Consider the following 13440-nt stretch of genomic DNA (forward strand, 5'->3'; position numbering starts at 1 on the left):
CAGGGGGGCAGGGATCCAGGGCCGAACCTGATTTAATAGAATTCATGATGGTAATTATTTGATCCGTGGAAAGGGTCCTAAAGCTAGTCAAGGAGCTAATGGATCTGGTGTGAGTAGGGGGGGCCTTGCTGATGTGATTTTGAGAGGAAAAGGCTTGGTAGATGTTATTAACCTTAGAGTAGAAAAATTCTGACAGTGCGTCACAAAGTGGTTGGGACGGAGGTGGGTGAAGGTCTGGCGCATTACCAGTCAACGTTCGTGTAATGGTAAACAGTTGTCTGCTAGAATTTTTGGATGTTTCGATTTGCTCGCAGAAGTATATTTTTTTTTGGTAGCCACGATCTTGGATTTGTAAGTGGCCAGGGATTCTTTGTAGATAATTTTACTTTTAGAGTCATAGTTTCTGCGCCATTGCCTTTCCTTGTTCCTGCTTATCTGTTTTAAGACTCTTAGTTCTTCGGTAAACCACGGAGCAGAAGGAATGCTTCTGTTCCTGGAGTAACGTTTAGTCGGTACCAGATGATTAGAGACCTCGCTAAACCAGTCGTGAAATTGGCTGGTAGCGATGATAGAATCAGCAGATAGGATAGGGTGGGTTTCATCCAGTAATGCTACGAGTTTGTTCCGGTCTAGACTCTTCCAGTCCTTGAAGGAGGATGTTATAGAAGGTACAGTGTTGTTCTTCGCTGCTTCCTTAATTTTTAAACTGCTGAAGATGGCATAATGATCCGTCCAAGGCATGGGCGAGATGTGTGATATATGTAGGCCCTCTGCGTTGGAGAAAATACTATCTAGCGTATGTCCTGCTTTGTGAGTGGGGGCAGTAACTAGTTGTTTAAGACCCATGATTTCTAGGTCCGAAATGAGGGCAACGGTATCCCTATCCTCCAGCTGTTCTAAATGAAAATTCACATCGCCCATTATTGTAACAGATGCTTCTGTGGCTAAGACCTCTGTTAAAACACTGAGGTTGGTGAGAAAGTTTGCTTTGGTCCCCGGGGGACGATATAAAAGTACACCCTTAAAATTATAGAGAGCTGTAAGTTTTATATCGAAGTACATAGCTTCACAAGCGGTAACTGGGATGGGTGATGTTCGAATTTTGAGGTGCTCTCGAATTATAATCGCTAGCCCCCCGCCCTTTTTTCCAAGCCTGTCCTGTCGATAGACTTTATAGCCGGAGGGAGCTGCCACCACAAAGTCGGGACCTGAGGCGTCATCTGCCCAGGTTTCTGTAATATACAGTACATCCAGGTTATTATCATTAATAAGGTCAGCAATTTCTTGGCTGTGTTTGACTAAGGAGCGTGCATTAATAAGTGCCATTAAAGTGACCACTTCATTGGTGTCATTCTGCTGGTTAACTGCGACCATAGTGTTATAGGTCCGGATCATAATGCTGCAGTGTGGGCAGGTCAGGTAGGCGTCCTTATATAATAGTAAAGGATCATATATGGTGCATTGTGAGGAGGGGGCAGGATGAAGCTTCATAAGAGTTGAGCGGTCATATGTTTATTACTGAAACATGGCTCAATGAGTTCGCTGCCCCATTGATGGACATGATTGTACCCCCAGGCTTCTCAATCATTAACAAAAACAGAAAAATCAAACGAGGTGGGGCACTGCAATCATACACAAGAACTGCATCTCTGTAACGGAAATTGACTCCTTCAATTACAACTCATTTGAATGCCTAACTGCCAACATTAAGCTGAATGATAACAAAACTCTACCATGCCATCTCCTCTACCATCCACCTGGCAACAACACCGCATTCGGTGAACACCTCTCTGACCTGATAACTCACTGTGCACTCCGGGACTCTAACAGCATAATTCTGGGTGACCTTAACCTACAATGGAATGAGGAAAGCAACTTGATGATCCAAAACTTGAATGGACTGTTGCATAACACCAATCTTACCCAACATTGTACAAAACAAACACATAACAGAGGATCAACCTTGGATGCCATCATAGCCCAAGCAGACACAGTCACCATCAACCACATCCTGCCGGTGGACTGGTCAGACCACCACTTAATTCTATTCCACGCACGCAAGAACCCTCCCACTGGAAGAGAAACTTAAATCGAATTCTGATTAGTGACTTAGAAGAAAAGGTGAGCGCACTCCTCCCCAGCAACACTGACAACCTTTCCACAACAGAAATCACCTCACAATACAACACAAATATGACCGCCATCATGGACCAACTAGCCCCCTTGGAAAAGAAAAGAATCAGGAACACCCCGTCGAGAGCCTGGTTCAACACCGACATCAACTCTGAAAGAAGACCGCTTAGAGCTGCAGAAAGACTGGCGGAGCAATCCCTCCACAATCCTACTGAATCGACTCAAATCAGTTCGCAGGGCATACAATAAGCAAATCAAGAACGAGAAAAAGTCCTTCTTTTGTAGGGCCCTTGACAATGCAAAAAACAGACCGAAAGAACTCTTCAATGTCATCAGACAACAAACCTCAAAGCCTCCCGCACCCACTGTGCAGGCCTCCAAAGTCCTTTGTGAGAACTTTGCCAATTTCTTTGATGACAAAATCACAAAGATTGAGCTCTCCCTAGACGTCCACCTCTGCCAACCGGACAGTAGCTCACTCACAGAGACAGAAGCTACCACACCAAAGCACCACCCTAACAAATGGAAATCTTTCAACTCCATCTCCGAAGCTGAGATATCAAGAATGATTGCTAGTTCGACTCACTCAACTCACGTATCGGACCCCATCCCGTCTCAACTGGCCAAAAATATCAATCTCACCCTAGCACCAATATGGACCAAGATTATTAATAGCTCCCTAAGAACTGGAGTCATGCCGGACTGTCTCAAAGTTGGACAAGTCACACCTCTACTAAAGAAACCGGGCTCGGACACCAACGATCTGAACAACTTCAGACCCGTCTCCAACCTCCCACTCTTAGCCAAAACCCTGGAAAGATCTGCTCTCCTCCAACTTACACAACACATGGACCGCAATAACCTTCTAGACCCTCACCAATCGGGTTTTAGAAAAGGATGCAGCACAGAGACAGCAATCTTGAACATCATAGATGACATTCCCAACTCTCTAGACAACGACCAATGCTGTCTACTCATACTCTTAGACCGATCGGCAGCCTTCGACACGGTTGACCACAAACTACTCATTAAAGTAATACAAGAAAGGGTGGGAGCGAATGAAGTGGTCTTACAGTGGTTCACCTCCTTTCTACAGAAGCGCACCCAAAAGAGAAAAATCAACAACAGCCTGTCGGACCTACGCCCTGTCAACAGTGGTGTGCCCCAAGGTTCGGTCCTCTCCCCACAACTCTTCAACATCCACATGGAACCACTCACCGCCATACTAAAAAAAATCCAACATCCCCTTCCATCTCTATGCAGATTACACCCAGATCTACCTCGAAACCTCTTCCATGGACGACATCCGAAAACTAAATGACACTTTAAAAGAAGTCCAACACTAGCTATCACTCAATCACTTGAAACTCAACCAAGACAAAACAGAAATCCTCCTTATCTCCAACAAGGAACAGAACCCCCAAGTCATTGAATGGCTCAAAGCCTTGGACGCTCTTAACTGCACTCTCACCCCGGCCGACTCAGTGAAATCACTAGGAATCACACTGGACCCAAAGTTAGACATGACCAAACTCATCAAAAACTCTGCTAAGAACGCCTTCCTCAACCTCAAACTGCTCAACAAAATAAAGCCCTTCATCCCTCTGAATGACCTCAAACAAGCTACTCAAGCCCTAGTGCTGTCCAGACTGGACTATGGGAACGCAACTCTCACAGGAGCAGCAAAGTCCCACCTGGCTCCCCTCAGAACAACTCTGAATTCAGCAGCCAGAATGGTCACAGGAGTAAAGAAATTTGAACACATCTCCCCTGCGCTCAGAGAACTAAAATGACTCCCAATAGAAATGCGTGCAAACTTCAGAACTGCCTGACTCACGCACAAAGCCCTACACACCGGAAAACCCGCCTACCTGACACCAAACTCAAAAAAGCAGGCCAGACAAGGAGCCTCAGAAGTAGCAACACTTTACTCCTCATCCCGCCGAGAACTCACAAACAAAAAAACGCATCTCGTTCCTTCTCGGGAAATGCGCCAAAGATCTGGAACTCCATCCCAGTCCACATCAGGACCACCCCCTCCTTTGTAAACTTCAAAAGACAACTCAAAGACCTCTTCCTCAACTGATCCCTTCCGATTGGATAGCCGCTCGTCAAGCGCAAACTCCCACACTCCGCAGGACTCAGCCACCTGAGCATCAAGACTTCTACCTCACCCACCATACGTTCGGTACCTAGACCTCCCCTCCAGAAATAGGTCCTCACTCAAATTTAGTTAGCTATGACTCTCATACAATGCGTTACAAGAATGTGTTATTATATTCTCAAACTGTCGATTCGCCATGACTCAATTGTATTATATTGCTTTTCTTTGACTGATTTCACCATTATTTTTGTTGTAAAGCGCTCCGATACCCTCGGGTCTGGCTAGCACTATATAAAACTTCTAAATAAATAAATATTAAAAAATACAAAGCACCATACCAGAGGGTTTGGTGTTTGGGTGCAAAGCACCATACCAGAGGGTTTAGCGTTTAGGTGCAAAGCGCCATACCGGAGGGTTTAGTGTGGGTCCATAGCACCAAACCCGAGAGGGTTTGCATTTAGGTGCAAATTACCATACCAGAGGGCTTAGTGTGAGTGCAAAGCACCTTACCAGAGAGTTTAGTGTTTGGGTGCAAAGCACCATACCAGAGGGTTTAGTGTGGGTGCACAGCACCATACCAGAGGGTTTAGTGTTTAGGTGCAAAGCACCATACCAGAGGGTTTAGTGTGGGTGCAAAGCACCATGCCATTGAGTTTAGCGTTTAGGTGCCAAGCACCATACCAGAGGGTTTACTGTGGGGGCAAAGCACTATGCCAGAGGGTTTAGCGTTTAGGTGGCAAGCACCATACCAGAGGGTTTAGTGTGGGTGCAAAACACCATACAAGAGGGTTTAGTGTGGGTGCAAAGCACCACACCAGAGGGTTTAGCGTTTATGTCCAAAGTGACATATCAGAGGGTTTAGTGTAGGTGCAAAGCACCATATGAGCGGGATTAGCACCTTTAGGTGCCAAGCACCATACCAGAGAGTTTAGTGTGGGTGCAAAGCGCCATACCAGAGGGTTTAGCATTTAGGTGCAAAGCGCCATACCAGAGGGTTTAGTGTGGGTGCAGAGCACCATACCAAAGGGTTTAGCGTTTAGATGCAATGCACCATACCAAAGGGTTTTGTGTGGGTGCAAAGTACCATACTTGAGGGTTTAGCGTTTAGGTGCCAAGCGCCATACAAGAGGGTTTATTGTGCGTACAAAGCACCATATCAGAGGAATTAGCGTTTAGGTGCAAAACGCCATACCAGAGGGTTTATTTTGGGTGCATAGCACCAAACCCAAGAGGGGTTGCATTTAGGTGCAAATCACCATACCAGAGGGCTTAGTGTGGGTGCAAAGCACTATTCCAGAGGGTTTAGCATTTAGATGCAAAGCACCATATCGGAGGGTTTAATGTAGGCGCAAAGCACCATACCAGAGGGTTTAGTATGGGTGCAGAGCACCATACCTGAGGGTTTAGCGTTTACATGCAAAGCACCATACCAGAGGGTTTAGTGTGGGTGCAAAGCACCATACCAGAGGGTTTAGCGTTAAGGGGTGCAAAGCACCATACCAGAGGGTTAGTGTGGGTGCAAAGCACCATACCAGAGAGTTTAGTGTGGGTGCAAAGCACCATACCAAAGGGTTTAGCGTTTAGGTGCAAAGCGCCATATCAGAGGGTTTAGTGTGGGTGCACAGCACCATACCAGAGGGTTTAGCACCTTTAGGTGCCAAGCGCGATACCAGAGATTTTAGTGTGAGTGCAAGGCGCTATACCAGAGGGTTTAGCATTTAGATGCAAAGCACCATATCGGAGGGTTTTGTAGGTGCAACGCACCATACAAGAGGGTTTAGTATGGGTGCAGAGCACCATACCTGAGGGTTTAGCATTTACATGCAAAGCACCATACCAGACGGTTTAGCGTTTAGGTGCCAAGCACCATACCAGAGGGTTTAGCGTTTAGGTGCAAAGCACCATACCAGAGGGTTTACTGTTTGGGTGCTATGCGGCATATCAGAGAGTTCAGTGTAGGTGCAAAGCACCGTACCAGGCGGTTTAGGTGCAAAGCACCATACAAGAGGATTTATTGTGAGTGCGGTGCATCGCTGGAAGTTGTAGGGTGGGTGCAGGGTGGGCAGCTTGCAGAGGGACCACTGCGGATATACTGCAGCACTTTGGAGGGTGAAAATTGGGTCCAAGATATCCCATGTGAGATTTCAGTGTAGTGGGTGCACGGCATTCTTCGAAGGTCGCCCACTTGAACCTATTCGAGGCAGCTACTTGACAGACAGATCGGTACAGCGAGTGCATTCGCTCACTAAGCTGTCCTTTCAAAATTCCTACTTGGAATCTGCATATTGCGCGCATTTCACCGCAGCAGGCGCGTTAACTGGCCGAGTTTTCTCATCGCTATGCAGAGTTTCAGTTATGCCCACATGTCTTGGGGTTTGGCCAGTGGCTCGCGCATTCCCACAACTCGTCGGTCGGTGACAATGTGCCCTGGGTATGGGGGGACCCCAAAGGGTCACTCTTTGAGTGTACCCCCGGCCAGATGAGGCGGGTGCACCCGAGACTTCTCAAGGCGGTGAGAGCCGAAGCTCAGAAGCCTGTGTGGGGCTGGGAGGGGGGGGGGGCGATCACGCCCTCACACCAGTTGTTAAATGGGTCATGTGCAGTGACGTGATTTGACATTTTCCATAACCAAAAGATGATGGAAAGAGGAGGAGGTGGGGGAGGGGCCGGTGCCTGTGATTCAGCCTGCGCCGAGCCCAGTCTTTGGGAGAAACACATGTTTTCGTCTTGAAATAATTAAAATCCCAGCCAGAGAGACGGGAGGAACCCACAAGATACAGAGACGGCAAAACGAAGAGAGGAAGGAACCAGCGGGGCGCTGGATGCAGAAGTGGACCGCTGCGGACGGTGGCAGAGAAGGGTCACTCGGAGACAGGCAGAGGGGAGTCGCTTCTGAGTCGGGTCTCAAGGAATTACTCCAGAGGCTGGTACCCGGGAGTTGATCTAGAGACACAGATTCTGGAGAGTGGTCCCAGAGGCTGGAACCAGGAGTCGCACCGGAGGCTGGTACCAGGAGTCACTCCAGAGGTTGGTCCCAGGAGTCTCTTCAAAGTCTGGTACCAGGAGTCGCTCCAGAGGCTGACCTGGGAGTCTGTCCAGAGTTTGATCCGGGAGTCGCTCCGGAGGCTGGTACTAGGAGTCTCTCCAGGGGTTGGTGCAAGGAGTCGCTCCGGGGGTTGGTGCAAGGAGTCGCTCCGGAGGCTGGTACCAGGAGTCTCTCCAGGGGTCGGTACCAGGAGTCGCTCCCGGGGTTGGTACCAGGAGCCGCTCCTGAGGCGGGTACCAGGAGTCTCTCCAGGGGTTGGTACCAGGAGTCGCTCCGGGGGTTGTTACAAGGAGTCGCTTTGGAGGCTGGTACCAGGGGTCTCTCCAGAGGCTGGTGCCAGGCATTGCTACAAGCTCCAGACCCTGGTACTGGAGAGATGCTTCAGAACCTGCCACTGCAGACAGAGCAAACCTTCGCCACATAGCACAACAGAAGAATATCGAAATAATAATTTGGAGACTTCCATTGGAGCAGTTTTGTGATACTGTGGGTGCGCTCTGGTTGCGGGTGCCAGGGTGTCACTCCGAAAGCTGGTTCGTTCAGGAGACTGCGAAGACCCAAGAAATAGGCTGGCATTGGATATTTTGGGGACACTGCGCCCCCTTTGGATATAGTTACGAGTGATTCCCAGTACGAGACTTGCTGAAATAGCCATCGCTCCGCTTGCTGGTAGTGTGATCCTGAACCCGAGCAGGCTTCAGTAATACACCCCAGCAGCAGAATTCTGCACACATCCATCCATACATTCCAGGTCCTCTCTGGGGAATACAGCCCCTTCTCATCCAAGCAAGCGCTGCAGCTGCTGGAATGAAAGAAAGATCTGTTTGCTGGTGAGTTTTAGAGGATCGGCGGCCGTGGGGGAAGTAGAGGCGAAAGTTGATGGTTCTTGGAAGAAGGAGTGGTGGTGGTGAGGGAGGGTGGGGAAACCACACAAGAAATGCAAAGAAAAGTGCCTTAGCATGGAATAAATCCTGCCCTTCTGTTCTATCGAATGTATCATTAAAAGATCATAAGTTTGAGTGCTGACAATAAAAGTTGGGAATGTTGGGGTGCACTCAAGGGGTAGAGCAAAACTTTAATTGTAAAACAGCTAACCGGGCATTTTCGGACAATTTAAGAGTACTTTGGGACTGCATATACATAAGGACACAGGTGCAGAGGTTATATTTATCACTTTTTGGTGTGATTACTAATGCTTTATAATGTTTATTGGTAGGATAGGAATTATTGCGCATCTCCAGGGGCACAATGCACCAGTTTCACCTAACTACCTAAACCATTCTGGCACTTGCAGTGTGGGTTCACTCTGTGCCCCTAAGTGTCATATTAGAAATGATTGCAGAATTAAACTGCATACTGTGACAAAATGCCCCGGTGAGCTGGAGTCTTATGGAGCCCTAGTTACATTACATTTGGCAGGGACTAGAGGCAGGAGATCTGAGAAGGGGTGGACCTGGTTCTAGTCAATCTCCCTCTCTCGATGCCAGTCACCGATCTCAAAATGCTAGAGGTGTGAGATTGAATGGTTTTGTTTAAAAACAAGACACTGTAACAGAAAAATGATATTGTTCAGTATTAGGCCGTCTTACAGCATCCGGGATTCTGAGAAAGCATCAAGCGTGAGACTTCACGTGAATGAGTGAGACTTGAAGGACTTAAGGTTTACATGCCATTGTGCCTGAACTCGGAGGGCCTGCGGAATATTTAGTTGTGATCCTTATATAGAGATCTTACAGAGAGGTCATTGGGATCTAGCTCCAGCTAGGGTTCACTCGACTGTCCATTCAACACTTATATGGGAGAAAAGGGCTGATGACATGAAAGAGAAAACCCTACATCGAATGTGAGTCGTGCAAGTGAATAGCAGCCCGCTCCCCCTTGGGGGACATCCTCCGCATGCCTTAAGCTGCAATGGGAAACCACTTCACATGGCAAGACTTGACAGCTGCCGCCCTTTCCTGGTTGCATGGGTAGAACCCATCACCCCAGCTATCGTTTGTAAGCAGCGACCACATTGTGTGGGAGGGACCAACAACTCAAGTGCTCTTTGAGCATACTCCAGATGTCCTATGCTAGGAGGAGTGGGGGTGAGAGGCAACCACAACTTTACTATTCGCTTATGAAACAATTTGAGGGAAAAACATGTCACACACCTTTCCCGGGGGAGACGACCACTACACATACAATATGTTTTATTGGCATGACAAATCAAACAAGTGCTCATGTTTCGATGTAAAATATATATATCAAATAATACAGTCTGCACAGTGGAGGCTGTTTCGGTTTCCAGGTTCTTTTGAAGTCCATGTTTTATGAACAGTGTCTCTCCTGGTGGCATGCTGCCCTCTCCACTGTTTCTGGCAGGCTTCCGAAGATGGCACACTGTTGTTGTCCTTCAGTTTTGCTAGCGACGACTTCCTTTTCCTTGCAGAATGTGGAGAAGTAAGTGTCTGAGTAGGTTTCTAGGCAGGAGAAAGCATTCTCGCACTCTACTTCTCCCAAGTGAAACTGTTGGAAAGTTCTGTGCCTGTGCATCGATCTCTGCCAACCAATCCCTGTTCACCGACTGTGGGCACTCAGTCTGTGTTGGATGAGCGTTTGTCTGTGCCTAGGTTTTTCCACCACAATGATATATCCAGCAAGATTAACATTTCTTTCCGGTGATCTGAGGCATACTAGCTTGTTGGAGTTGTTCCAGTTGCGTCCCCCAGTGAGTTGTGTAGTGCTTTCTTTGGGCTCGATATTTGGGTTCGCCAAAGTCTGTTGTGTTGTACTTTCTTTGGGCTCGATCCAAGTCGATCAAAATGTCCCTACTCCAGCTTTAGGTTTCAAGTGTTAGGAGCCCTCAGGGTTGACTCAGAAATATTGTAGTGCTTTGAGAAAACATTGTAAAGAATCTTTGGGGGGGGGGGTTGCCAATCTGTTAATACGTAATGCCCTTCACCACCAGAACCTGCTAGTGGGGGGAATCTGGGTTAAGTTCTTGATGTGGTACCAGAATTGAAAGATGCACTTTTGGATACTGAGCGGGTCGGTAACCCTCTTATTGCTCAATATCCATATGTGTACACCCATCATCGTAAGACACAGTTGCCTGACTAGTTAACCACTACAGCCCACGGGATAGTGCACTGTGACGAGAACACGAACCACAACAACTTCATCTCTACCAGTACACAGCTACTCCACCCATACCAAGGGAAGCCCAATTTCAAGGCACCTCCAGCCGTCACCTTTGACAGAGTACCATATTCTCAAGAGAAGACAATCACTGTAGTCCTCACCTATCACAGGCACTTACATTGTAAAGAAGAGACAACGGCGTCATCCCTCAGCCGCCTGCAGGACATCGCTTTGTAACTAGACAACCACTGCAGGCCTCAGCCCGAGCAGAGTGCCACATTATCTTGAGGAGACAGTAACTCCACTTGTCACCTCTGGGAGGACGCCTCCCCGCCAGCGGGTACATCTACTCCAAATCTCTGTAGTAACAAGGCAGTACATGTAATCTGAAGAGACAGAGGCTTAATTAACCCTTTGAGCTAATGGACCAGTAAATGCCCTGTTGACCGGAGGCCACTGCCTGCTGCCTGAGTTGTATTCAAGAAGGGTAACTAACTTCTTCTTAAAGGATGGACAGCATTTCCAGAATGCAGCTGATTTGGATTCAGGTAGAGAGTCTGAATACCTTCAGCCCTACTGCTATCACCCTGGAGAGACATCCCAAATATCCACCACTTCAGCAGCGGTGTGGCCTGCAGGATGCAAGACCTCCCCTGCTCCCTTACCGAACCCATCTGCAGGCAAAGTCTACACTCATTCCACACCACGCTTATTCTGTAGGCGAGCACCTCTCCATTCGAATTGTGGGCACCTGTAAACTTACCCTAAAGTGCTTTGGTTGCCCCAGCAAAAATACTCAGACATTGATTTATATATTTTGTTCTACGGTGTATTTTCTTTTCCATAGAACATGGAAAACATTTGTGTTCGATTTTCTGCATAGAATAACACTGTATTTTCATCCGAGGTTCAAACTCCTCTCCCAGACGCGAGACATACATTGAACATATGTAACAGAGCTGCTTGAGCAGGGAGGTTGGCATGTATGTTGACCTTGTACGTTGTGGGCGTTAAAGCGCCATTCCCTGGTTTGCCCTGCAGAAAAGAGTCCTGACTAGGTTTGACCAGGTTCAAATAGCACTTTGCATGCTGGGAAGTAATCAGTATATACATACAACATTAAGGCAATACTACAAGTCCCAGAATGCAATCTGTTGTTAGCTAAAACGCTAGGACTGGCTGGAGGTGCCATTATATAGCTTAGCGATACTTGCCTGCTATAGAGTGATAATTGCAAATACCAGAAAATCAGCAAAACAGTAATTTAAAAATGTTTATGTAAAAGCACAAGATCTCATCGAATCGTTTTTTTTTTATTCTTCTCTCTCCAGATATAACTAAGAAAATTCAAAAGCATGTGTGCAGTTTGAAGGAATAACGAAAATAAGGAAGGAAGTTACTGACTGTCTGTATGATCAGTATGCTGGGGCAGTTTCTCATAGAAGACGAGTCTCAGACTTAGGTAAGGAGAGAAATCCGGTGGTATTTCTTTTTATTATTGTTTTTGTTGCAATAGTACTGCGTGGTGCATCATTTAAAAATCACCCCTTGGCAAAGCCAATAAGTATGACTTTAGTTTAACTCGTGCACACAGAGGGACACACAAATAAATGAGAGATTTGAGACCCTTCAGAGAGCAAGGAGTGGCGCCCTTCAGAGGACACGTGGAAGCTGTGTGTGCTGTACATGGTGTGCCATGAAAATACTGGAAATGGACCGTTTAGGGGCGCAGGGGGTGTGCAGTGGAGGTCATAGATGATGTACAATAGAGGGGCCATGTCAACGTGACCCATTTGTGGCACTTCCATTCAGGTCTGGTTTTTTCCCTTTCTACCAGCAGCATTTTGCATGCTGCGATTATTAAAACTGTACTTAAAAATTGTGAAAGCAAACCCAAGAGTTGCCAAATGCATAGTCTGTTGGATACAAAGGTCAGAACTGGCAAAAAGTGCCACATATCCTGGGCCACTTGGCAGTGATGCACATGGATAAATTAATGGAAATTTAAAAAAAATACCTTTCCTCTTTGCGATTTTGACTGTGTGACGTTTATGTTGCTTTAAAGTTTTGTTTGTGTTGGACCAAATTATGAGAAGAAAATTGAAAATGTGTGCTTTTGGTGACTAGTTCATATTTTGTAGTTTACAATGCTCATCTCAAATCTTTTCAAATCAAATGTCTACATTTCAGTACAGACACGACAGGTTCCCTGCAGTAAATAATTGTTAAGGGAATTGCCGAAGATAGGAGGCACAGAGACTCTTTTTATATTGTCAGACAGCGTATTACCTGCCTTGCACATTGTGGTGAAGATCAGACATCCTTCTAACAGTGCTTCATTGACAACACCAGATACCATTTTAGCTTGACAAAGGAGCTAAACTCCTTTCATGAAGCATGCTCTTGCCCATTCTCTTGCTTAACTAATTATGACGCCAGAAATTCCACATAGCACACCTTGAATTAGGAATACTTCAAGTGGCCTTCATAGAGCTAAACTTATAAAAAAAAAAGAAAAACGTGATTGTCCATGTGTCCGTGGTATAAGAGTGTCGAATCTCTCTTTCAGTTAGTCATATAGGGCATTCCCAAGAAAAGAACACAGAAAGCTTCTTTCCGTATTGGGTTACTTACAAGTATATATTTCAGTGACAGCCCCTCAGTTTTGGTGTTGTAATTGAATTGAAGGGGGGATATAGGGGACTGCCGAGAATCACACAGGTAGAAACCTGGGTCGCAGCTCGGGTCTTTTGATTTCTAAAGTATAGTAGCCTCTGAATTTTTCTCCAGTATCCTGTCATAAGACAAGAAAAGCCTCAAATTGTCGCTGAAGTGACTCTCCGAGGCTGAATGGCCTCAAGCCAAGAATGCCATGGTCATTGAGACACCAAGAAAGCCTGCTTTTGCAGATTACTGAGCTTGAACCATTTAAAACACATTTATAAATTACTTGCATGTTTTTGTTAATAGTGTATAATGGTGATGTGACCCCAGGGTCAATGCAATTCATGTGGTGGGATAAGCACTTCCACTA

At 46.6% G+C, this 13440-nt stretch overlaps 1 protein-coding gene across 5 annotated transcripts in view; it reads left to right on the plus strand.

Annotated features, from left to right (window-relative positions):
• KANK2 (KN motif and ankyrin repeat domains 2) overlaps positions 1-13440 on the plus strand; it is a 251838-nt gene that overhangs the window by 141190 nt on the left and 97208 nt on the right. For 3 of the 5 annotated variants that reach the window (XM_085600645.1, XM_085600644.1, XM_085600647.1), the window contains exon 3: positions 11738-11868. The gene's annotated coding sequence lies outside the window, so the exon portion shown is untranslated. Of the gene's footprint in view, positions 1-6919; positions 8114-11737; positions 11869-13440 lie in introns of those variants that run through there. The other 2 variants (XM_085600648.1, XM_085600646.1) reach the window with 2 other exon arrangements.

This window comes from Triturus cristatus, chromosome 4_2 (assembly GCF_964204655.1).
Source record: "Triturus cristatus chromosome 4_2, aTriCri1.1, whole genome shotgun sequence".
Classification (NCBI taxonomy): Eukaryota; Metazoa; Chordata; class Amphibia; order Caudata; family Salamandridae; genus Triturus; species Triturus cristatus.